The sequence below is a fragment of the Meleagris gallopavo genome, chromosome 3 (assembly GCF_000146605.3).
Source record: "Meleagris gallopavo isolate NT-WF06-2002-E0010 breed Aviagen turkey brand Nicholas breeding stock chromosome 3, Turkey_5.1, whole genome shotgun sequence".
NCBI lineage: Eukaryota > Metazoa > Chordata > Aves > Galliformes > Phasianidae > Meleagris > Meleagris gallopavo.
Genome location: NC_015013.2, coordinates 42,520,692 through 42,547,848, shown reverse-complemented (window position 1 = coordinate 42,547,848; position 27,157 = coordinate 42,520,692).

Below are 27,157 nucleotides of genomic sequence, written 5' to 3'. Positions count from 1 at the left end.
GGGGGGAGGGGGGGGGAAGTGTCATAGTGCAGTACTGATTTCTCTTATTGCAGGTTGTGACTAACGCCTTATTTTTCCACTGTGTATCTCTGAGAAGAAGCTGCTTCACCTTCTCTAATATTCCTTTCTAGACACTTGAAGGCAGTAATTGGATCTTTTTGAACATATTTTCTTCAAATTGAACAAATACAGTCCCCTTTGATTCTTCTAGTAAGATATATGCTCCATCCCCATAACTCTCTTGGTAGGTGTCTTCTGGACTTTGTTGATATTGTTGCAGGAAGACCAAAATCAGGACACATTACTGAATATTCAGCCAAATCACAGCACCAACCAGAAAAGAGTAATAATTTCCCTCCAGCTTCTTATTATGCTCCTGTCAATGCAGTCCAGTGTGTTCTTAGCTTTCACTGCAGGAACACAGTCCTGGCTTGTGTTCAGTAGTACAAACTGAGACTGACTAACTACAATGGAAAATGTTTCAAGAAAAGTAACTTAGAAAATACTGCTGACAGGAATATTTTGTTTATCTGTCAAAAGATTTTCTTTGGGAACTTGCAAGATCATCTCAGCCACTTCTTTGATCCCAAAGCAGACTCAGCCACAACTTAGCCCATCATTCCTGTCTAATATTTGTCTCATCTACTTAAAAAAAAAAAACCTCCAATTAAGCAATTTCATTACTTCACTACCTTTTAGTTAAAAATAAATTCTTAATATCTAATCTAATATGGAGGAATAATTTCAGATTTCCAGAAAAAGATCAGATAAGAGTTTGATGTGATTTGAGAGCACCTGATGCTGCCTTGGACCAACTTCCACTGACTGGACAACAATTTGGATGCCTCTCAAGTCCCACTCACCATGATATCTCTGGTTATTGTGCTACTTTCAGGAAAATGATTTGACATGCAAATCTCCTGGAATTTGTCTTTATTCTTGAGAATAAGGGAGTAATGAAAATTGACATTGAGGCAAAAATACCTCAAATTGTCATAAAAATAAAGCTTAAAAATGTTGTAACAGTGACCTTCCCAGGAATGGATTTTATGTCCCCCTGTATACTAAATTAGGTCAAGTATTGATGATCTCCTCTTTTATAGAAAGGAATAATGATTAGTACTTGTTTGTCTAATTGTAAATAGATCATAATTTTAATTGATTTGTTTTCATCTAAAATAAATGAAATAAAATCCCTTGCAGTTAACCAAGAAAGTGTGTTATTCATATAAACATTTTGGAGGAAGGAATGTAGTGATATTCCTAGTCCAACACAGCAAATTTTATTTCAAAGAAAGCAGCTTTGGGGCCTAATTATTACCTGCAAATAAAGTTCACATAGTTGAATTTACTTCCTCCTAAAGTTCTACATACGATAGGTTGTAATTATTCCTGTTGTGCTAATGGAAAATATGCTTTACTTCAAAGATATTAGCAGAAGAACATTGAGTTGCTCAAATTATACCCTTTTCAAGGCTTTGAGCGGTGGAATTGCTCTAAGCATTTTGTATTTTATGGTCAGTGTCTCATACCATGAGACCAGCTGAATTCCTTTATATTATGCCTTAGTTTGGTTTGTTAGCTCAGACATAATCGAAAATTTGAGATTGTAGTACAGTAGACAAAATAAAGACAGCAATAATTTGAGGCCATAATTAGGTATCATCAATGATCTGATCTTACAACTGATAAAAAAATAAGATGTCCCACGTTTATGAAGCAATGTTTCAAACAAAAGATGAAAAACATGCAAAGTAGTACATTCCATTTTTTATAGGCATTTTCTACATAAAACTAATTAAAAATAACAAGTGATTTCCATAAACTTATTGTAATTGACAAATAGTTATTAAATAGTTACTTATGAGGACATCTTTAATTGTTGATGAGAAAAGTATTAAAATAGTAATATCAGCTCTTGAGCAACTGCCCTTCAAAAATAATTCTTGTTAGTCAACAACTAGTAATAGTTCCAGATTGAATTCTCATTGTATTTTGATCGAAACTAAGACCAACTTGTAGACTCATTCATTTAGAAGGATGCTATATTATATACTATAACACTATATTCTTATTCTTCATTTTCTTTCAGAAACTTATCAATGTTTATTTTATCTCACAAAGTCATCAAAGTTTCATACGCAGTAATATTCATGTTTAATTTCTCAGACTTGAAACAAATGGCAGAACAGACTGAAGAAACCCATACTGTATTTTGCAGAAATTATTTCATAATATGTGTATCACCGAATAGGTGAGGAGGGTCCACAGCTGAATTACTTTGCTATTGGGCATACAAAAAACCCTGAACTGATGGAGACTGCAAACCCCCTCAAATAGCCTGAGACTGAGTCTGCTGAGCTTGATTGAGATATGTAAAACGTTTGAACATTTGAGATTTGGAGCTCTGTCCAAACCTTACTAAAGCTCAGTGCTTCTTTCTTTCTCTGTCTGTGTTTCATGTTCTCAGAACACGAATGGTTTTTTTTTGTCCTCACCCTTTGCTTCCATCAACTGATGAAATCACCCAATTCTTTGGAACACATACTGACTTTAGGGTTAAGATTTCCCTCATCCATAATTAGATACATATAGAAATCAACCACTCTCAGATACAAAATCCCCATAGTTGAAGGTGGCAGTCACTTCATCTGTGGTACATAGGTTGAAATTAGATGGTATGCTGGTCAGACCATCTCCCCTTTGCTGGCTTCATCAGCAAACCAAGATGGTTAAACTACAGAAGTGCCCAAAATCTCACTGAGCTCTCAGGGCTTCCTGGATGAACAGCCACCAAACGGAACCATTACTTTGCTCAGGGACATGAGGCAGGCTGAAAGGCTTCCAGTTAAAGCAAAATGTCACTCTTTGTATGAAGTAGGTCTGCTGCTTCAAATGCATTTCCTGGTGATGCTATAACACTGCACTGAACATGGAGAAGAAAGCACCAGTACAATATCTGCTTCATCTCAGCTCTTGTTTCACAGCCTTAATTACTACTTACAAGGCCCTTGGTATCTCAGTTCTCACTGAATGCCTTAGTGAAATAATAGTTGGTGCAGTTTAAATTAATTAAGCAACATTAAAAATTCATAGTCAAGATTTTTAATATTAAAAGTCTTAAAACTGGAATTGTGCTGACAGATTTTTTTTAAAACTGCTAATAGGAAGCCAACACAGGATATAAGACCTTAGTAGCAACTCTCTCTCAGTTACCAGACTGTTCATATTGCAGTCTGTCACAACAGATTGCAAGTGCTATTGCTTATAGATTCTAGATTTAAAAAAAAAGAAGCCACTGCACAGTCTGTGCTATTGTATCCAGAGAGTGCAGTGCATAAAGGAAGAACAGAAAACTAGTCTATGACGTATTAATAACAAGTTGGCAAGTAATCTTCTATCACATAAATGCAATACTTAATGCAAAAATAGATTTTTCTAAAGCAAGTACTAACTCCTTTAATTATGACGGTGCAGGACCTATTGAAAGTGATAATAATTAGCATTTAAATTAACTTTAATTAGATAATGATAATATTTACAAATAATAAGAAATTTGTAAATACCCTACCAAGATAATTAGATCAATTTGAATAATATATTAGCTAAAGTCCTAGAAAACTTAACCTAAACTCATGTCTAAGCTAAGGAGCAGAAGATGAGGCAATGAAAGAGGTGCTAATCAGATAGAAGTGAGGGATGCATATAAATACATTCAAATCTAAGAAAGGTTAGGTGAAGGCTGGATCCAAGGGCCATCTATTCTCTGGTAAGAACAGAAAATCGGAACAGTTCCTCGTGATATAGCTTTGGTTTTCTGTTTTTGTTCAATTTACTTGACAACAACAATCCTTTCTTCAGTTTTTCTTCCTGAAAATCCACAATGCACTGTTGTTTTTCACTGATCAGACAGGTAATATACTGGATACTGAAGTTATTTGTGGCTTGATTAAAATTAAGACCGATATAGTATTTTGAAAAAATATGCATTTCAACAGTGAAGGAGTCAGATGAACATGTATTCTGTGGGCAGAAATAGCAAAATAATTGGTTGAAGGAAGCACAGGAAAGCAGGAATTCTGGAAGAGGGAAGAATTTTGAACTGCAGAAATGTTAAATAGGAAGAATCAAATGATATCATAAAATGAAGAGGATAAACAAAGGGAATACAGAATGATTCTGTACTAGGGAAAAGGAAAAAAGGGAAAGGGAAAAAAAATTTCTTTACCTAAATTAATAATGACTTAGAACCACAGACCTTGGGGTGATATAACAAGGGTGTAAAGGAAAATGGAACAACGCAAAGAATGAATGGCAAAGAGAATAAAGGCAGCACAACAAAAGAGGAAATTAGATATGTATTGAATAGAGATAGGAAGGAGAAGAAGCAGTGGGGGGAAAAAAGCACTTCGTGTTTAAATAGTGGTACATATTTTTAGTACAAATTTAATCTTTTGTGGCAGGCATAATTATGTAAAATAGCAATCTGCATCCCAAATATCTAGTAAAAGCTGAAGTATTGGTTTGCAATCTTCCAGAGAACACATACCGTGTGTCATAAATTATGACATTTTTCAGCATGATAGTTGTCATCATCAGTCTGTTCAGAAATTCAATGATTAACATTCAGTTCAAGCCTGTGTAATTTCTGTAGCATTTATGTGACATTCTTCTCGTTCAGAGATGGTGATTTTCAAATGGTTGACACTTGCTGATATCCTGAAATCAATAAGCTGAAACATCAGCCAAGAGGAAGAGAAGAACAGATAAAGAATTGGTGGTTGCTACATCCCCTCAAATAATGCTTTATGCATGGCACTATCTCTCTTTGCAAGAGACAAAGGTGTAAATGAAACTGGAATCAGGAAAGGCTTTGAAGACTAAAGCAGTAGGATTAAAATCAATTTTAGGTGATTGGTGAGAAGCTTGAGTAAGAGTAAGCCGTAGATTCTATATTGTTGTCACAATATCTTTCTTCTATTTATTTGTTTATTTCTCGTGACACTAAGGAATCATAACATGTTTCTCACTGGACATTACCTAAAAACACTCTATACTGGACTGCTAACTCCAGAAGAAACAAAACAACACTTTTCTACTCTGAAATTTTTAACATCATGACACCTGCTGGGAATTAAATTGGCTGGGATATTTCCCTCAATAATAGAACTAAAATGTTCTTTAGTGTAGCCGTAGCTCTTTACAGCTAGTGGCCTCGATTTTTAAGCAGACCAAACGTTATTAACACCAAAAACCAAACATCATCAACCCTTCTCCAAATGCTGGCATAGCAGCAAGCTATAGGGAATGTAAGATTTCTATCCTAGCTGTAAGAATGGAGTGAAAACATAGTATAAGATACTGGCATCTTTTTCACCAATTGCTGTAACAATAAGATATGTTGGCTTGATTAAATAACTTCTGGCAGATGGATGATTCAACATCCAGATGTAGAACTCCTCTTTCGTGCCAAAAAATTATAAATAATCAATAGATACTTCAAATTGTGTTTTTGGTAAATTAGGATTGAGATAAATATCTCCTAAAATTCAAATAATATCATACTCAATCATATCGTGCAGACATTTTTTCTCAAGAAGATTAAAAACCATGGTAATTATTTTTGGAAAGCATCATTTCTTTTTAATGTTCTGCAAATGAAATTCAAAAATCTTCATTTGCTGAGATGTTCTAGATCTTACTCAAATATTTAAGTAAAAGGGCTTCATTCATGATTGGTTAAGTTGGGCACATGAGTATTGCTAAAATGGTAACAGTATAGACTTTTTGTCTGCAGTATGCTTCCCAGTACTCTCATCAAACATTTGAATAGCGCGATTAGCATCTTCATTTGGCAAGGGAAAACATTAAAACTCAGATGGAACTCATCTAATTTTAAGTATTATGGAAATTAATGTGCAGCTTCCTATAGAATAGAGTTAATCAAGCTCTTATTATTGTCATATTTTTGTATATTTAATTACAACTTGTTACACTGCATGTTTCATAAAGAAGTCTGTAAGGTTGTGCAGTGAGACCACTGTCTTTAATTGAAGACTTTTCATTGGAACATTGCATGATCTTTTTCACGGAGAACTCTAAATTCAGGAATCAGTTTGTTAGTTCAAACAAAGATTACTTTCAAAAAAATATATATATATATTAAGGGTGTCCAGCACTTTCAGTGAAAATTTTGTTTGTTTTGAAAACTAATTCTGTAGTTATCTTTTTCAGCCCACTATCAATCTGTTTTGTTTTACTGCTGTTACACCATATTATCAAGTTATTTTAAATAAATATCAATTTTGTCTTATTTTTTCCTACATGGCAAGTCTGACAGCTGTTGTTTTAGTAAAAAGTGTGTTAATACTATGCTATACATCTGCTACAGGTTTGGTGTAATAAAAATGAAGGAAAGGTGCTATTCAAAACAATTAAAAAAAAAAAGTTGGTATAATTGTTTGCTCAGCAGCTTCTACTGAAAATTTAAGAAAAAAAAAAGAAGGAAAAGAAAAAACTTGTTAGTAATCCATTTACAGTCTATGTCCAGCAGCAAATACAAAGCCTTTGGACTACTGGTCATATCCTACTCCCAGGGAAGCAAAGAGCTAGGAGAAAATTTACTGAAAGCACAACAGTATACTATGAAGGATTACAGTTAATTTGTTAATTATGCCACTTCAATCAACAGTGGGTTAGCAATGCATCTTCATTTGTTTTCATCATCTTCTTACTCTAATCTTTTTTTTAATTAAAAAAAAATACTAAAAACCTGCCATAGTAACAGAATTCCAACAACTCAGATTTAAAGAAAAACAACAAAATTGTATTGTCAACTTGTGAAAGAGAGTACGTTTTTCACATGTTGTCTAGGAAAAACATACGGAAGCAGAGGGATTCAGATCATATAAAAAATTCTGAATCTCTGCCTTGAGGCAAGGCTGTTGGTATAGAACAAAAGCAGCCTTTAGAGTACTCCTGTGTCATTTTGATGACTCAGTAGATGATTTAACTTAATCATGAACAGTCCCATGACTTCAGAAGTGCTTAAGACATTATTTGAGAGAGATCTCAAAAAAACAAAAAATATCCACTCCACTGAGGAATGTATATTCCCCTTGATCTATGGTACATAACTCTGGAATTAAAGATCTCAGAAAGTACATACCATAAAGATTGCTTCAAATGTTAATGTTGAAGTGAAAACTGAACAGTTGAGAAAGTAACACCAAATTTAAAATTCAGCTGTCATGTTGATGAATTGCATTAATTTATGTGCATACAGATCTCAACAAACAGCAACAGAATCAGACAAGACCAAAACAGAATAATCACAAAGGAAATCATAATATACTGAGAACTATTCAACATATATCTAATGTTTATTTACTTATCATATTGTGGCATTTTACTAAATCAGAGTTGTATGACATCTGGGTCCCACTGGCCCATCCCCTGTTCTAAAGACCTCCAAGAATGAGACCCCAGCAGCCTCTGGGCAATCTGTGCCAGTACTCCGTTACCTGCCCAGCACAGAAGTGATGCATGCTGTTCAGAGGGAACCTCTTGTGCTCCAGTTTGTGCACATGGCCTCATGTGCTGGCACTGGGCACCACTGAAAGAAAAGAGCCTGGCTCCATCCTCTTTGTGTTCTCCCTTCAGATATTTATGCACATTGGTAAGGTCCTCCTCTTCACCAGGCTGAACAGCCCCAGTTCCCTCAGCCTCTCACCTCTCTCCTTAGAAGAGATGCTCTGGTGCCTTAACCATCTTTGTAGCCATTTATTGGACTCTCTCCAGTATGTCTAGATCTCTCTTGTAGTGGGGAGCCCACAGCTGGACACTGCACACCAGGTACACCCTCAGAAACGCTGAATAAAGCAGAAAGACTGCCTCTCTTGATCTTATAGAGATACTTCGCCTAAAGCAGCCAAAAATATCTTTGGCCTTCTTAGTAGCAAGGACACATTGCTGGCTTGTGTTCAACTTGGTGTCCTCCAGGACCCCCAGGTCCTTTCCTGATAAGCTACTTTACAGCTAGGTGCCCCCAGCAAGCCTGGGTACTTAGGGTGGTTTTTTTTCAGATGCAGGAGTTAGCACTTCTCCTGAAAATTTGTGAGACTCTTGTCAGCCCACCTCTCCATATTTCAACTCATCTGTGTCAGATGCTTCATATGGCCATAAAGAATAATTTCTTAAGGTACAGCAAGCCAAGGAAACACCATGAATAAAAGAGAAGAGTAGGCCTGAATGTTTGCTATATGCATTTTATAGAACTTGGAAGTATTGTAGCTATCATAATATTCATGGACAGATTAAAATTGAACTGTGATTACAGTGTATAAACATCTTTTAACTACTGTTATAATTGCTCTTCACTTCCAGTATCCAAGACTGTTAGGAAGGATATGTATTATATACTTCAAATAGACTGACTAATATAAATTCTATTCCATACAGATACTTTTTTTTTTTTAAATGTAGGAAGATGGGAAAATCATTTCAAATTTTATAATTGAAACTGGGAATTCACTACTTTGGAGAGAACAATTTGAATTTTTATATGTAAATATATTTTGTATATAAATATGTCATAGATAAAATAGTACGTCCTTTCTGGAGAAATATATCCTATTGCTTAATTTTACAGTCATTACTGAACCAACGGCATATTACTGTAGCTGAGAACTTCCCTTTTTTAACTTCCCAAGGCACGTACTTGTTACATTGCAGACAGGACAGTACATCAAATAGATTTCATTCACAGAATGAGTTTTCATTGTTTTAGTTGCACAAAGACAGATGTATTGAGGAGACAAGTCTGATCATTTAATCTTATCTAACACATTGAGGAAATCCATCAATACCCTGCTGTAGAGCTGCTTTGGCCCCTTCTGAGCTCATAAATTTATTTAAATTTTAGGACAACTGTCAGCTAACCCTGAACAGGAACAGCTTTTGAATAAAGAATATCACAGAATCATAGAATCACAGAATCCCAAAGCTTGGAAGGGGCACCCAGTCCAAAACCTTGCTAAAGCAGATACCCTACAACAGGCTGCACAGAAATGTGTCCAGGAAGGTTTTGAATATCTCCAAAGAAGGAGAATCCACAACCTCTCTGGGCAGCCTGTTCCAGTACCATGTCAACCTCACAGTTAAGAAGTTTTTTCTCACATTTGTATGAACTTCTTATGTTCTTTGTTCTTATTTGTAGTGATCTCACAGAATCACAGAATCACAGAATTGTAGGGGTTGGAAGGGATCTCTAGAGATCATCGAGACCAACCCCCCTGCCAGAGCAGGTTCCCAATCTCCTGTTGTTCTTTCACTGAAAAGAGCCTGATACCATCCACTCGACTCCCATCCATTACAAATGTACATGCATTGATCAGACCTAGGAGACATTTGGGAAGTTTTGTTATTTTATTTTTTTTTTAAAGAAGCAAAATTAAAACAATAGTAAGCTTCTAGAAATTAAGAGGAAATTTAGCCACGAGCTTAAACACTTATGTCAAATTCCTCTAACTAAAAAAAAAAAAAAACCTTCTACTTAAATTAAATGTGCATAATGTTATGATGTTCAGTTAGTGGTGGAATATTTCTAATAGATAACTTCAGAAGTTAATGATATCTTTACTAATACAATAGACTACTGGAAATTAAAGAACAGAAGGAAGCTTAATGGGAAAGATTAGACAGGAAAGATTGGGAAAAAAAAAGACTCAAATGCTACAGTGAAGCCATGTCTTAGTTTATTTATCTCATAATTAAAGAAGTAACATTGAAATATATAGCAGAATTAACCATATCCAAAAAGATAGCTTCACAGATTTGCTTTAGAAAAGCACAAACTATGACTCAGTAGTGCAGTTTTATTGAAATACCATACTGCAAAATTGCATGGCATGGGAGAAAACCATTAAAGTTAAGCAAATATTCAGAGAAACCATTTACATAATAAACCATATTACAATCAAGTTGCAAATTGAAAAAAAAAGCAGTTCAAAAATTACACTGCATTCTTGTTTTCCACAGGCTCAAACCAGTGTATTTCTGAGACTTCTCAGAGATATACAGAGTTCAGGCTTAGTTAGAGAAGTCCACAGAATCATCTAGAAAATGAAGATATTGTAACACTATGGAAAGCGCGGCAACAGCAGCAGAGCAGCAAGGTCCTAGGCTGCAGCAAGTGAGAATTTGCTCAAATACAACAGCTGCAGGCACAGAAACAAAGGAAAGAAGTTGCTTACCTTTGGAAGGCTTCAGGTAGATAAAGGTCTCCAGCAAGACACCCTCACCTCCACTGCCAACCCTTAAACGAGGTTTGGGAAGGGGTGGATCCTGGCTCCATCCTTTCTGGTCACTCGGGGGCACCTGATCTTCCCTGGGTTGGCTCTGCCTTCCCACAGGTACTCAATCTCTGGTTCAAGCCATGACTTAGCATTTCCGCTGCAGATACTATTGACCATTAACTATGTTTTTTGATGTGAGACATTGCGCGAGGTTGTAAGATACAAAATATGAAGCAGAGCTGAACAGGTATGAACTTTAGCAATTGTTAATTTCAACATGTATTATAGATTGCTTCATCAGACACAAAACTACTTGACATACCTCCATCTATTTTATTGGCTGTTTCAAGTACAATTTTTGATTAACAAATCTAATGCCTTCTTCCTTTTATTTATTTATTTATTTATTTATTCATGTAGTACAGTGTCTAAAGGCTTATTAGAGACTTATAGATGTTGTCTTTAAAACTGATTTTGTCATGATTAAACATTTTATGAAGTCACTTGAAACAAGAGTGGGTACAATAGGAATTCTGAAATATCGGTGAAATAAAGTGGGTCAGCTACCCATATTGTAGCTATAGCATATGTCAAATAACATGAGTTCTGATGCTTTCATTAACACATCTTTGTGATCCATTGTATTCACTGAGGTATTTCAGGTCTTATTTCAAAAGGAATCCAATTTATCTTCTTGACATAGTAGATAATCTTGTTCCAAGCATGCCTAGACTCACCATTTATGAAGAAAGAACGACTGAGATAAAAATGCATTAAGGAGTGATCCAGACAATTTTTATCTGATTGTGACTGTAGTAGGTAGCCCTCCCCAGTTTTTAATTCCTTTCTCTTCAAGACAGTTCAGCTTGCAAGGATATATAAATAGTTGTAGAAGGATAGATTAGAAAAGTAAGTGCGATCATCCTGAAATGTAGCTAAAATGGAAATACATCTTCCCCTCACTACCATGATTTTATGGTAGACTTAGTCTTTTTGAAACATTCGTACTATGGAGAATCTTCGACATGGATGATATACATGAGCTGAATATACGGATCTGGTGGTGTGGTAGGGTAAGCAAAAACAGGGCACAGTGGTATGTGCAGGCATCTGGAAAGGATGGAAATTTCACCCTCAAGCATTTCTACAAGCCTGAAAATATCCATGGTAATTGCAGCACATTATAGGAGGTAATAGACAAAGACTGTAGGAAACACGTGTCAGCTTCAAAGGAAAGGAAAGGGAATAATTACAGACCCATGAGACAGTCTGATGTTTGTCCAGTTCCTTTTCAGAGCAAAACCTTAATCAGAAAAGGCTTTGGGTTTATTGGTGCCTCTGAAGCACTGTGACTGCAAAGACTGAAAAGCTTTACTAAGAAAAAAGGAAACAGTGCCACCTAACTGTAGTAACTGTATTTTTTTAATCATTGAAATGAGCAAACATATTTTGTATTGTAAATCTTGGATGCTAAGTGATTTCATGTGAAATACCACTACCTGTGATTAAAATCATAGATTTTAATTAATAAGATTAAACTTATTACTGCTTTTTTAAAATCCTGATGGAGAGAAGTTTTGTTTTACGTAGTTTCTTGAGTAATTAACAAATGTTAAAAACTGTTTTCTAATTTTAAGGCAACTACTCTGAACAGGGTTCGTACTCAGTTGAGGCTAATTCAGACAATGTACGATGATGCTCAACTTTAGGGGAAATAACTACTCATTTTAAACTCAATATCTGCATTAGTACAAATATTTGCATATGTGCATGATTTTTCTGTATTTCTTTCCACTGGTTTTCTTATCAAAATGATCACTTTCATATTACAAAAAGCAAAAACAACTGTCACTAACTGTGATCTTGCACAGCCAAATGAATCTGTACTGAATGTGTGTGTGAATATGGAAGTGTGAATGTCCATCCAGACCCAAGTTATACATATAATCACAGTCTATTTTCTAAAACTGCACTAAACACAGCAACCTGAGTAAAAACAATGTGCATAGTTTCTGAGTCTTACTGCATGTGTTCACTTTCAAAAATATCTACTGTCAATTCACACAGATCAAGTTGTTTTCTGGTAGCAACAAGGTAAGAATGTGACATAGTGAGCCCAGGAGTTTACATATATGTACTGTCCTGAAGAGGAATTAAACATCAGCTTTTTCTTCGCATCTTATTCTTTATTTCCTTCTGAACCTACTGATCATCTTCTTACATGTATACAAAATGTCTCACAAAGAAAAGGGGAAAAATGTGCATGAAAATGTCCATCAGCTCAAACCAAAACCTTTTTCTTTCTCAAAGAACTAATAGCATTCTTTCAGGTATGAGAAAATTTGCTTTGTTGTTTCCATTGTATGCAAAACTTAACCTCAATGTCAGTATCATTATGGATGATTTTGCCTAAAAATGAGCTTTGCTGACTAACAGTATTGTAGCTGATAATCTATTTACTTCAGAAACTGGGATCCATCTGACATTTTCAAATACCAGTAAAGTACTCCGAAAAGCAAAGCACTGCATATTCTATCACAGTAAAAGTATTACACTTGAGCCTGATGTTATGTATGAGATCATTCCTAGATTTGGCATTTGATATATTACCCTCATCTAATATAGAAATCTATAGTTATTTCCCTTTGAATGTTGACAGGAAAACACCAGTAAAACATTTCAATTAGTTATAATATTTCTGTACGGCCTTTTCTGGAGGTGTTTGTTTTTGTGGGTTATTTTTTCTCAATTTTTATTTCAGTAATGTACTGAGGAAAAAAAGTAAATAATTCTGGGTCTTAATCCCCGAAAGATTATACATATCTGAACAACTTGGTGAACCTCAGATTCATTTCTGCATTGGGAATGGCTTGAACAGAAGCCTGCCTGTTTCAGGACCGTGTATACTTTGAGGATGAGATAACCAGACATAAGAGAAGACTGTGGCTGTAGGAACAGAAGATGTAGTCCATGCACTTTTTGAGAAAAAGGGTTTATTCTCTACCTGTTAAAATTTTTTTCTTTTTTTTTTTGTGAGTTCCCATGCTAATTCAGAAGTTCAATGAAAATTATAATTTTCTCGTTAAGATGGAAAAGACAGCACATCTTGCTCTTTTTTTTTTCCAGTTTCTATATTAGGTGCTTTTATTAAGAGCTACACTTCTAGTAGTTTTCCCTTGGGCTGCAATTTATTATACTGCTTTTTTACTTCAGTTAACAAATTGGAAAAAATGTCACAAAAACAGTTTATGCTAAAGTCAGTACAGCAAGTGTTGAAGCAGGCAGTAGTTCAAAAACATTGATACAAGAGCAGTAGCAATGTAGCACAGCAGACATTAAAATGCCATTCTACTCTTCCCTCTTGCTCTCACACTTGCAGTCTCTCCAAGTCACCCTTCTCCCTGTCTCCACACAAACTACATGTACATATAAAGAATATATACTAGTATATTTTCCTGAGCAACAGTATTTAAGAGGCGAGTACTTTCCACTGCAAAAGCCAGGATGAGATAGGCTGTGACATCATGATCTGGAAGTGATAGTGTACCTGGCATGTTTTACAGAAAGGGTACAGATGGGAAGAAATGCCAGAAGAAGCACCCAGGAGTCAAATGTTAGCATCATGCATTGCATGCACTTTTTCACCAGAGTTGACACATGGATCAAGATGGAGAACCTTTCCTCTAGAAAATGTTTCCAGCACTACTTAGCTGAAGAACCATTAACACAACATACCAGCAGATATTCTTTTTAAAAACTTCCAAAAGATCAAAATCTGAAAAACTGATAGCCTCTCAATGCCTCATCTGGAGCTGCATTCTGGTTTACTTTCCATTCTATAATTATTCAATGCACAAGACATGCTCACTTTTGATGCAGGGCCCTTTTAACCTCATTGATACTCTTATATGAGGTTTCATCAAGAGCTGATTAAAGTAAATGATCTGTATAAATATTAAGGCAGAGAGCAAGCCAAATGGCTGCAAACCCTATCCATACGTTTAGAATACTCTTTTGTCTTTGAGAAACCAGAGTGGGTCCTGCTCAACTAGCATTTGTAACAAGGTGCAAATCAGATACATCAGGTCACATTTTATTGTCAGTGTTAGGAGTAGAAATACACATAGACATTTCTGCAGAGCCATGTAACATATATATACATTAAGCACATACATCTACAGTTATATACGAGTACGCTTACATATGCCATACATGTACACATATATAACTATAAACCTGCTTATTGTTTTCAAGTTCTATATAAAACATAATCAAATTATTATATATATTTTTCAAAATTTTATTCACACTCAAATTCACGAAACTAAAATAATAAATTATTTGTGTGCCAAAAAAATTTCAGCTTTGCACATCAAAGGTATTGGGTTAATGAAAGATTTGTTTAGGTATCTCTTCTTCCAAAAGTATCTACAAAATTTCATTCTGAAGAAGGTTTCTGTATAAAAGATGAAGAAAAAGAGAGAAAAAAATCCCCATGAGACAGTGTCTGTCTTCTTGGCAATCGTATGAGCTTATTCAGCACTAAACAAAAATTGTTGTTTGCATTTTTTAAATAAAGTCCTGAGTCTATCCAAAGCCTATTCAAAACCATTTCAGAATAACTGACCATTCGTATGTCATATTTATTCTGCTTAACTGAACAGAGGATTGTCTGGATGTGAACAGTTGTGTTATTCTATACTATACTAACAGACTGAAGTGAAGAAAATCATCTGTGGTGTAGCATCTTTTAATGCCATTACCCTGATTATATTTTTTTTCTGAAATAATTATTCTGGAATATAATATTTCCAGTATATGAGAATGACAGTCAAGATAACATATGTTGTGTCAGGATTGCACACAGTGGCTGTTGTTTATTCTGTATATTTTCTACTGATAGCTCTGCAAAAGCTCACAATGCATTACAAACATTGCTGCTGAAAAGAGGAACAGTCTACTGATCAGATCCTAGGGGATTCACAGAACTTGCTGTACTTTAATGAGAGTCAGTGGGATACAAGTATGCTACCAATGCTTATTATCACTCAGGCTGTGGACCAAATTGAATACAAGATGCAACAAGAAATGCTGACTAATGCTATCAAAAAAGGAAGATGAAAAGTGGAACAAAAGGTTTCCCTGGAGTTAATACAATAGATATGGAGACATCTGTGTCAGTGTGTAGGATTTTAGCCTGCTGCTTGTCCAGTGAAGCAATCAGAGAGGCAGCTGAAGTTGGTATTAGAGCACTTCCCTTGAGTAAATGGAATCAATGGGTAGTCCATCAGATACCAAAGATAAGGTGGAAAAAGTAGAATCAAAGACCGTCATGCTACATTGTGGTTCTTGGCTTCCAAAATTGTACCCGTGGGTGACAGGCTGCTGGATGTGAGTCATAGCAGTCTGAAACTATTCTCACTTATTATCTAGAGCTGGAGAGCTGTGAAACTGGGAGTTCAGTTGCATTATCTTTTCACACCCTTCAAGCACCCAGTCTGATATCAGCTTGGCTAACTCCAAGGGTGGTGGCTGAGATGGGACCAATTAGAGAGACATTCTGGTCAAGAGGAGCCACAGGGTGACCACTGTGGCCCTTGTCATATAAGACAGCTCTGAGATCAACTGAATGAATTTGGGTCACAGAACTGAACCAGAGTTATAACGGTAGGCAGAGGATGTCTCAAGGCTACCTGAACATTATATCAGGGCTTCTGGAGAGGTCACATTATTCAAAAACCACTCAGGAGAAGTCCTCTGGCACTTGGCTCTGGTTGAAGTCATTAGGAAAGTTACTAAATTATTCTGCTTCTAAACCTTTCCATCCACCTTTTCCTCATATTTACACATTTCATTAATGAGAGCTTGCCTTCCTACCTTCCCTCTTTGTTTCAATTCCATCATCGGCTTTCACATTTCTATGTTTCCGGGACACTTGAATGACAGCTGAAGTAAAATGCATTTTCCTAGGTAACTGTCAGAGCACCATATATGTATGCCATTTTAAAATGAGATGGTGCTGGTGTTTATCTCATCTTTATTATGTGCAGAATCTCTAGAGCTGTAATTTTTCTGTCAGACCTGCTGGGCTTCTTCAATTTGTTTTGAACTTGTTTTTGTTGCAGTGACCAAATTTCTGTATAGCTTATTCGTTTTGAAAATATGCCAATGATTTCTCTAATGGCTCTGCCTTTACTTTCTGTGTTTCTCTTTAGGCATATCACTAACACAACTTAACATTCTCTACAGTATATCTCTGGAAATGTAGACATGCTGTTAGGGATTTTCAGCAGTTTTTGAAAAACTTTGAATCGTTTTAATTTAGATTAATCAAATTTAAAATCACTCCTCAGCATCCACTGAATTACACATGTTTGAATAAGTTTTCACTAGCCGTTTAGTTAGGGTTCATTTATTAATTTGACAGAACCAGCTGAAAAAGTGAGTGTGTCTCCTTGCTGCCCAGATATTCTTTCCATTTTCATGGGAACCATGTGAAGTCTGAGGTTACATCTTGATGACTAAGTTGCTCAAAAACTGAATAATTTGGGATGCATTCCTATGAAGCTGTTCAGTTTTTGTTATTTGTTCGATTTTCTTGTCATTAATTGCAAAGAATAATATGATTGATAAAAGAAGAGGGAAAGACTAAATACTTTGCTGTGATATTCAATATGTAAATCCATTGATTAATGTGTTCTAAAGGCCATTATCAAAGTGTATTTGTGAATAAAATTTGGTGCCTTCTCAAAAAGAAAACAACAATCATTTGTAATGATGACTTGCATTAATACTGGCTTATTGACTGTATAGAATCACAAATAAATGTGAGGTTCTTGGAACCAGCTTCTGAATATGCTATTTAATCCTTCGTTGTTTGTTGCAAAAGGATGTCTACAGCCACGTTTCATGACTCTTAGGTCTTTTTCTCAGTATCTTTTGGAGTCCTGCCTGGTAAACCCATAATATATATCATGAACTCTTGATCCTGTTGAAGTAAATACGAGTTTTGTCACGGACTTCAGTCAATTCATGGTTCACTTATTATGTGTCTGATGTTTAAAAATGGAGAATAACCTCCTTGGTAGACTCATTAAGGGGGAGAAAAAAAGTTAAAGCCACTAAAATACTTTGTTTATTGTAAAAGCTTTATTGCAGATGTTTGTTATATGGATAGAATCCATCACTTGCTCAGAGTATTATATTTTTCCACTGATCAAAAAATGAGTAAATACTTACATATGTATATGCCCAAAATTATCTACCAGAGCTAATTTTGTTAAAGAACAGTGCGTGTAGAACTGCTCCTGACTACATGAATTCTTATCTCAGAATCTCATTCAAAACTAAATTATTCCTTCTGTACAGTTTTTCAGTCATCTCCTTCATGTTTACAACTAAGATCCTTTTACCTCAAAAAAAGATAAACAAGGTTCAAATGGGTGCAGTTCTACACATGCACTCACTTTTTAGTTGTTTATTATCATAGGAGATTTTGAATACAGAACATCTGTCATAGAGTATTTAACATCTCATTTTTTTCAGTCTATCCAAGTTAACAGAAGCTTAAAGTATTAATGTTATTCTTGGAAGGTGGCTTAACCATTATTCTTGACACTTTTTCTGTATGCTGTATAGAAACAAAATTAGCACATCTAGGGCTTGTTATTAAATCTGGCGCAAAACATGGTTACTTGGGATTACCAGGATTTTGGCAGCAAAATACCAGGAGTGTTGTACAACTGACTTGACAGTCATGGGATTATCACTCCATGACTCCTTCAGAGTTCAATTTATGTACTCATTTGCCAATTTAGTAGGTCAGCAGCCAGTAAAAAAAAAAAAAGAGGCTTAGTGTTTTTCCAAAATACCATTCCTCTCCGAGATCAGTTCATTGAGCTTAAAGTTCCCAACTATGCTTTCTAAGCCAAAAAGAATTAGTGCTGCTTAAAAGCTTAAAACAAAAGAGAATGATTCTTCTGTTTTATCCAAGCAAGTGAAAACAAGATTGCTAATTCATGTCCTTTCACCTGGGGTTTATTCATATATTAACCAAAGAAAACATCTCAGAAATTCCACATCAGCAAACACCTCTGGAAAACATTGGTCAGTTTCTGCTTTTATTTCAGCTTAGAAGTACTTCTTTCTTTATTGATGTAAATCTTCGTATGTTTTGTGTTTGTAATGCTTAGAGCTGTCAGTGATCACTTCATATTCTCTTATTCACTCTGTAATCCTAAAACAGTGGGAAGCCCATGTTACTTTGAGCAGGTTATGGAAAGCAAGAAAACAGACTGCTGTGAGGTTCAGTGATCTGTCAGTGATGGCATCCTTTTTTCTCTTGGTATTGACTTTGTAAGGAGGTAGAATGATCTTCCTTAGAAATCTTCAGTTCCTTTAGTTTTAGATGCTATAAAAGAATTAAAAAGAAAGCATAAACCATTAATAATGGCAGAAACAAAGGACAAAGTTGCATGTGATTTCTCTGAAGGATAATATCTGCTGGTAGAAGACTAAGTGCTGGCATTGGCCCACACTGTGTAATGCCAAAATAGTATTGTCACTAGTGTATGTTTCTTGCAACAGTGCAGTGTTCACTAAGATTTGTTTGAGAAGACAGGCATCTGTCTGAATCTTAACGATTTGAGTCAAGCCCATTGCATTCAGATCAGTTTTTCCAAGGCTCACACGCTGAATACATATACACATTTTTTTGCACTTACTCTCATCTTCACACATGCCAACAAATACTTCAGCAAACTCCACGACTAAATGCACTTGTGCAAAACCCAGCATCAGTCATCTGTACCTTTGTTTGAGAAGTCATGAAGTTAGGCAGACATTTCTGTACATTTTTGAAAGCCAGTTCACTTTTCTCCCAGTTTTTTTTTCTCTTTTTCCCAAATTCCAAATAAAAAATCTTCAGAAATTTCTCTGACATTAGCACCCCTTTAGCTGTAAAACTGTTCCACTTAATTTAAAGCTGTGATTGTAAGCAACTGTTTGCATTCATTTTCTGGAGAAGTAAAAGATTTCTGCTCTCTTTGGAATTTCTCTTTTTTGTTCTGTAAGGAAATGTCGTGTTACACTGTCAGATGAATGAATTCTGACTACTGTATTTATATCAAAGCTGACTTCAATCTCATACAGAGATCAAGTTGCAGGTATCATACTAGTCTTATTGAGCAACAGGGCCCTTTGCAAGCATCATCTTTATTCACAGCCCAGAGAGAACAGGAATGGTATTCAAAGTAGCTGATTTTTTCAGCTTTTAGACAGCTATAAATCAATTTTAATCCTACAATAATAGTGGTGGGAAGGGACTTTGGAAACACTCCAGTGCGAGATCTTGATCTATGCAGAGTCAGCTGTGAGATCCAGCTGGCTTCCTCAAGGTTTTCACTAGTCAGACCTCAGAAACCTTTCAGGACAGAGATCGCACTGCCTGCCTGGGCAGCCTGTGCTCCAGTCTGACTGTATTCAGGGTGAAAGCCATCCTAAAAACTAAGGGAATCAGGTGAAAGTCAAAACTAAACCTCTCCTGTTTCTGTTTATGCTTGTTGAATCTCGTCTTCCCACCACAGACCGTTGTTTCTCTCTCCTGGGTATCATAGAATCATATCATAGAATAGTTTGGAATGGAAGGGACCTTTAAGGTTATCTAGTTCCAACACCCTGCTGTAGTTGGGACACCACCCTCTAGACCGGTTTGCTCACAGCCCCATCCAGCTTGGCCTTGAATGCTTCAAGGAAGGGGCATCTACAACCTTACTGGGCAACCTGTTCCAGTGTCTTACGACTCTCACAGTTAAGAATTTCATCCTAATATCTAATCTAAACCTATCCTCTTTCAGTTTAAAGCCATTTCCATTTGTTCTGTTCCTACATGTCCCTCCCCAGTTTTCCTGCAGGCCCCCTTCAGCTATTGAAAGGCTGCTTTATCAATGATTTTTGTTAACTGTACCCAGTTCTACCTTGTCTCCAGGCTGAATCAACTGGGGCTCCTCAACCTCTCCCCAAAATAAGCTGCATGTAGCAGCCCAACTTGGATACCAAAATATTGCGGGAGAAAGAGTCAAAAGCCCTGTTGAAGTCACAGTAAATTACATCTGCTGCTCATCCTTGTCAATGCAGTCGTTACATCATGGTCAGCAGTTGGTTTGCTTAGACAGCACCCACCTTTGGCAGAGCCTTGACAGCTTCTCATCATGATTAGAGGGCTGGAGCACCTCTCCTATGAAGAAAGGCTGAGAGAGATGGGCTTGTTCATCTTGGAGAAGGCTCCCATGAGATCTCAGTGTAACCTACCAGTACTTGAACGGAGTTTACAAGCTTACAAGAAGGAGAGGGACAGACTTTTTAGAGACCTGTAGTGATAGACAAGGCAGGAATAGTTTAAAACTAAAAGGGAGCAGATATCAATTTGCTATTAGGAGGAGGTTCTTTAATCAGAAGGCAGTGAGGCACTGGCACAGTTGCCCAGAAAAGCTGTGATGCCCCATCCCTGGAGAAGCTCAAAGCCAGATTGGATTTGGCCCTGGGCAACTGAGCTTCTGGGGGGCAGCCCTGCTCATGGAACGGAGTGGGACTGGGTGGGCTTTGGGGTCCCTTTGAGCCCAAGACATTCTGTGAGTCTGTGATCACTTTCTTTTCCTTCACTTGCTCAGAAGTATATTCTGAGGAGATGCACTCTGGGAGTTTCTGAGATCAAGGTGTATGAGGCTGACTGACATCTACTGCATGAATCAAATTTTACAAATCATGGGCATTGAGGTTCTAGGAAGGGGAACATCTATAAATCTGATCTCATGAAAAGTAGTCTTTAGGTAAGTTATGTTATGGTACTGAGCGTTTCAGATTTCGTTTTCTTGTTAGAAGTTAGAAAGTTTATTACCTATGGTTAATACTGGAAAGCTTTTTTCTGGCATTTGCTAGTTTTTGTTTTGATAAATGTATATTTCTTTTAAACATTTCAAAGAATGTTGTTGCAAAAATCTCATTCATAATTAATGCTTCTGCCAGCCTTCGTGAAAACTTAAAATTTATGAGAACATTAGAAAATTGTATTCAACGTTTTTGGTAGAAAAATTAATTAAATGTAGTGCACACTGGATGCAGAGTTATTTAAATATTTTTCATTAAATAAAAGCTCTGAAAATGTTAATTCTCCACATTAAGAAATTATAATTCATGAAGATCCAGTTAGAAGAGGAATTTGTGTAAAATGAAAAAAGAGTGATCCATATCTTTGTTCAGTAGCTCTTTTCTGGTTTGAATATCAATTCCTTATTTCAATATATTAAAAGTCTATTTATCTTATTTATTCTCTTTATGCTCCAGAAATAATTACTGGAGGTGAAATATATTCTTAATTGTGTATATCTCTGATACGGATTTTATTAGAGAGTTTTAATAAATTATGAAAAGGATTGGTTTGAACAAGTCTATTTTATTGTGATATTTAGTAACAATAATAATGAAACAACGTTATATATACGGAAACTGGTTACAGTAAGTTTTCACATGTATTGCATTGTCTTGCATTTCTCACTGCCGTTGATTGTGATGTTAATGTGCCACTCCAAGCACACTTAGAAGTTATTTAGTAATTAGATGTGTTTTTCCCCTCAGTAATTTCATCAGAAAGCAATAACCACAGAAAAACTTTTAACACTATTTTCAAAACTTCATAGCTTCCTGGAATAACAATATTCACAGTAGTATATTATTCAAATGCATAATAAGTTAATTAGTTAACTGACAAATCTCTTTATAATAATCATTACTTCTCCTGGATATTTTTTATTTCTTTTTTATATTTTCACCATTTGTATGTCACAGCCACTACTTTCACATTCCACTCACAAGAGGCTAATCATCGAATTATAGAATCATAGATTGTTAAGGTTGAAAAAGCCATCTAGGACCATCTAGTTCAACCATTAGCCTACCACCGCCATGCCCATTAACCACATCCGTCAGTGCCACGACCACACATTTCTCGGAAACCTCCGGGGACAGTGACTCCACCACCTCCCTGGGCAGCTCATTCCAGTGCCCCACCTCCCCTGGCACAACTTAAGGCAATTACCTCTCATCTTATCACTAGTTACATATGAGAAGAGGCCTAATCATTCTGCTTTCTCAAGTGATTACCCTAAACAACAGGTTGTAATCTTACACTGATTATACTCATGTTGGAGATGTGATCTACTGAATAAACTCTGATGCTCAGGGTATTTGCCTCAGTAATTGAAGGTTCATGTATTTTTAATGAAGATTTATCTTGCCAGTATTTCTTTAACACCCTGGAAAATCATAATTTAGCTATACACAGGGTTGTAGCTGCTGCCAGTCTGGCTGACTGTTTACCATTTAAAGCCTAGCTGGAATGATGAAGAAGTAGTTATCTATTAAACAAAATAAAATTAAGATGATTAAATACTCGCAGTTTAAATAATGTTTATCTTGCACAGATAGCATGAAGAATAGGGTATTTAGGTTAGATGCTAGGAAGAAATTCTGCACTGGGCACGGGCTGCTCAGAGAAACTGTAGAAGCCTCATCCTTGGAGACACCGAAGGCCAGCTTCAATGGGGCCCTGGGCAGCTGAGCTGGTGAGTATTAGCCCTGCTGTATGAGCTTTAAGGTCCTTTCCAAAGCAAGATGTGATTCTATGAAAAGCAAACCTAATAAGCCTATAGAAGTAAGCTTTTCAGGAAAATGTATCACACATACTTAGAAAAATTTATCCAATATGAAACCTTCCCATGAATGTCTTCAGGCCAAGTGTGTTAGAATAACCCAATCTCAGAACTAGTATTTTTTTAACAAAGAATTGGTACTGACATTTAATAAATAACTATGAAGATGCCGTATGTAATTGAAGCCCTTTAAATTTGATGTAAAATTTGAAAAAGATAACGAAACAGAATTTTTCCATCATACATGATGTGAATAAAACTTGTCTGCTACTGCTTTTATTATAAAATTTTAGCTATTATAACTGCTGCAGCAAGCAGAACACGAAAAACTAGACAAAGTATTTATATATGAAGTTCTGCAAAAGGAAGGATACAGTCTTCACTTATGTGAACAAAAAATTAGCTCTTGAATTGAATATGCAACTGAGGATTTGTGCCTATGTCCTTTTGTTAAGCTATGAAATAATAATCACCACTTATAATTGAACATAAATTAAATATATTATTTTAATATGCCACATTTTATTAATTTAATTAATTAATTACTAAAACAATTAATAATTAATTAACAATTATTTTATTTATTGCACCTTTAAAATGAAGGCAGTTATTTTGTAAAAGTCTCTGACTCTCCATCTAAAACAGAGCAACTGGAACAAGACTGGATGTTTAAGAATATAAATTTCTTACCACATCATGGAAGTCCCCAAAATGAATAGAATGTAACTTGGGAAAAATAAATCTACAATTATGACATTATAAAATCAAGTCATTTAATCACATATAAACATCCTCTTCTAACAAATTTTTGTTGATTAATATAAAAAATATATCAGAAAATCTATTTTCTTACTATGAACTCCAAAATAAATTCAATCTATTTCTATTAAAATTAAGATTTTTTTCCCACACGTGTGAACTTAGATGTCTAAAAATGTATCCATTTATCAGTATAATTTAAAAAAAAAGATAAAAAAGGAGGAAATCATTAATTTAGTGCTGTTTGAACCATTAAGTGGGTTATTTTAAAACTGGAATTTTAAATACTGATGGGATGGAAGATCATATCACAAGAAGCAGTGACTCTGAGAATAAGGAAATGACCTCAGAATTTCTCACAGAAAATGCAATTACTTCTTTCTTTCTTTGTGAGGAAGGGATGAAGAAATTTTCAAAATGGGGTGATGATATAAATAAAAGTAAGGAAGAGTCTTAGCCTTGGTTTATAGCAAATGACTGCTCTTCAGGACGTTGCTGGAAGCTGTAGAAATTTAAAAATCTGCTGATAGACATAGGATCATTTCTAATAGGTGTGTAAGGCTGTTTCATTTGGTTGCCCAAGAAAAACACTAGAAACTTGAGCACTGTGTTTAGATACATGAGTAAATATAAGGTCTCCTTACGTTCCTGATCAGCTGATGAGAAGGTCCAGCTGCTGCAACTAGGAACTGAAGAAATAGAAGTGGTTCAACAGTCAACCAGTTTGACCGTGGACAGTGGTGAATAGGCCATCACAGAATCATTAGCATGAAACTGAAGAGGTTTTGTACTTGGATTTCTCCAACCTGTGTATGGAGACCTTGAAAAATAATAATCAGTCCATTCGGGTTTGAAACATGATATTCTGAATTCCCATGTTGGTCTGTTTCCTCTAGCAGTCATAACACGCTTCTAACACTCACAGAGCTCTATCAAAACAAGAATTATAACTAATCCTCAGGTTCAGGAGTTTCATTCAGTGTCTTGACAAAGTTAAAGCAAATGTGTTTTTTTCTCACAGCATTGCTTCTGTTCTGCTTCTGTTTTGTTTTTTAGCCATCCCCTGAAGCATCAACTGCTGACCACCTCTGAAGACACACTGAAGAGCTGGGTGGCCAGTGCTTTGAGCAATCACAGAGAATTCGTATAACAACTTTTAACATTTCCTGCAGTATTTTTTGCCTGCTTTGATCTTATTATTTTAATTGAGCCCTTAATATATGAACATCTAAGTAAACCCTGGTGGGAAACAATAAGTGTTTTTGCTGTGATCACTGAAAACATCTTACTCAATATTTCCAATGTTTTGGTTACTACCTCTGCTTTTCCTACTGCTTTTGATTCTGGTCAATGTAGAAAAGGCTGATGTGAAAATCTTTATTCCTGTCAGGTAAAATTTTCATTTTTCTTCAATTCGTTCTCTGATTTGCTGTAGTGATCTCATCAGTCAGGGCATTGACCTTGGGATCTTACTTATGTTCTTTCACTGTGAATGTGGTGCCATTTAGATTCTATTTGTAAGGGTTAGTTTGGAATATGTTTACAATTTTATTCATTATGGCATAAGAGAGTGTTTTTGTGATTTTATTTACATTCAGTGAAATCTACATTACACACTGCCATCTTGAAGAATGGTTTAAGAAATTCATGTGTATGCATATTTCTGTCAGTTGTGTGACTGCTTATTACAAAAAGAATTAAATCATGGCTAAATAGCCACCTGTATTTACTGGCAGCATTTCATCAGAATTTTTGCTCAGTTTCACTGTCTAGGTAAGCTTTCCTACAAATTAGTAACTAAATGTATCTGTCCTTTTAATGTAGTTGCAATTTATTTTCTGATTTCGTTAATCAAAAAAGCTCAACAGTATAAAAATAAAATAAGACAAAATAAAATAAAATTCATCCTCAACCCTGTCTGTTCATATAATACAGTAATGACAGAAACAGAAATCAGATTTTACTTTGTTATGGGAACAAGAATGTTTTTGTAACCCACAAGCAAATTTTTCCTTTATTTGTAAAGGATCTAAGAAGGAACAAAATGCAGATCTGATATTAACCTATTCCTTACTTGAAGTCCTTCAACACAGATGGAGATGCCATCTGATGTGAGATAAGAACATTGGGAGAGCTCTGAAACCTCTGTTTAAGAGCTTACTTTAAATGCATAATCCTGGAGTTACTGCACTCCAAGTTTTACACTGGGACACAATTGGTGGGAATTAGGTCTAGGAAGGGAGGCTGTAGATGATTCAGAATAATTTTTGTTCCCACCTCCTCAGCAGTTTTGCAGAGAGAAGAGGGACTGTTAGATGTAGGGAGAGGACTGTTGTTGTAGGTCTGCAATTCATGAAATACAATTTCATTTCTGGAAGATAACTGTGCATAGTAAACAAGTCCTTTCCCCAGTATGTGACTATACTGATCTTGCAGTACAGGCATGCCCCGAATGTCATTTGTTGTTCCTCAGCAAAAGATGCAGATTTGTTTTCAAAAGATCAAAGAGGTGATTGATGAGGAACTTCTGAAGATATTTTTCCTGTGGTCAGGAAGAAATACAAACATATTTGCACTTCGTATGAAACAGAGGTCAAAAGTTGCCTTGACTTAGAGACTAGGGGAAATACATACTATGGAATATTTATCTGAAGACAAGTAGCCATAAAAATAACTAAGGATTTGTTACAGATGGAAGAAGAGAAAGAATGCCTACTTATATTACTGGTGTTCTATACATGTAGACATTCATGCACAGCTATTATTCTGAGGAGAGTGTACTGCAGTTTCTTTGTGCAGTATAATCAGAAATGTGATATCTGCTGCAATTCTGCTAAAAGAAAAATCATTTCTCTATCAGTAAATGAAATTTTACTTACCTCTAGTGGTGTCAAAAACAGGTTACATCTCTTCAATGCTTCTTTTCTAGAGATACCTGAACACCTCTAGCCACCTTCTGAATTGCAGTTGTAGAGGTGCTCAATGTAATAATGCCAAAAGTATCTTAAATGAAAAGAGATTCCACTGTTGATGGAGTCTTTCACTGAAATGTTGGATGCTTTGCATTTTTGTGCTGTCTTTTCTTGTGCATTTGGTCATATGCCCCTTGGTAAGTTGTCTTCCATATGAATACTAATACTTGGGAGAGAAGAATGGAATGCCTGCACATCTGTAATATTTATTCTTCATTTGCAAACACTGTTCATTAGGCTGCCATATGAATGTGTGATTTAAAAGATTTTGTGTCGATACTACTTGAGAGGCTACTGGTTGCTTGGAATTGTATAGTATCTTGGAGGAAAACAGCCATGTCTTACAAAACACCTAGTGAGAAGTAGCAAGTGCTGGGGTGGTGACTGAAAACAGTATGTGACTGATTGAGGTTTGTTCTGAGAGTAA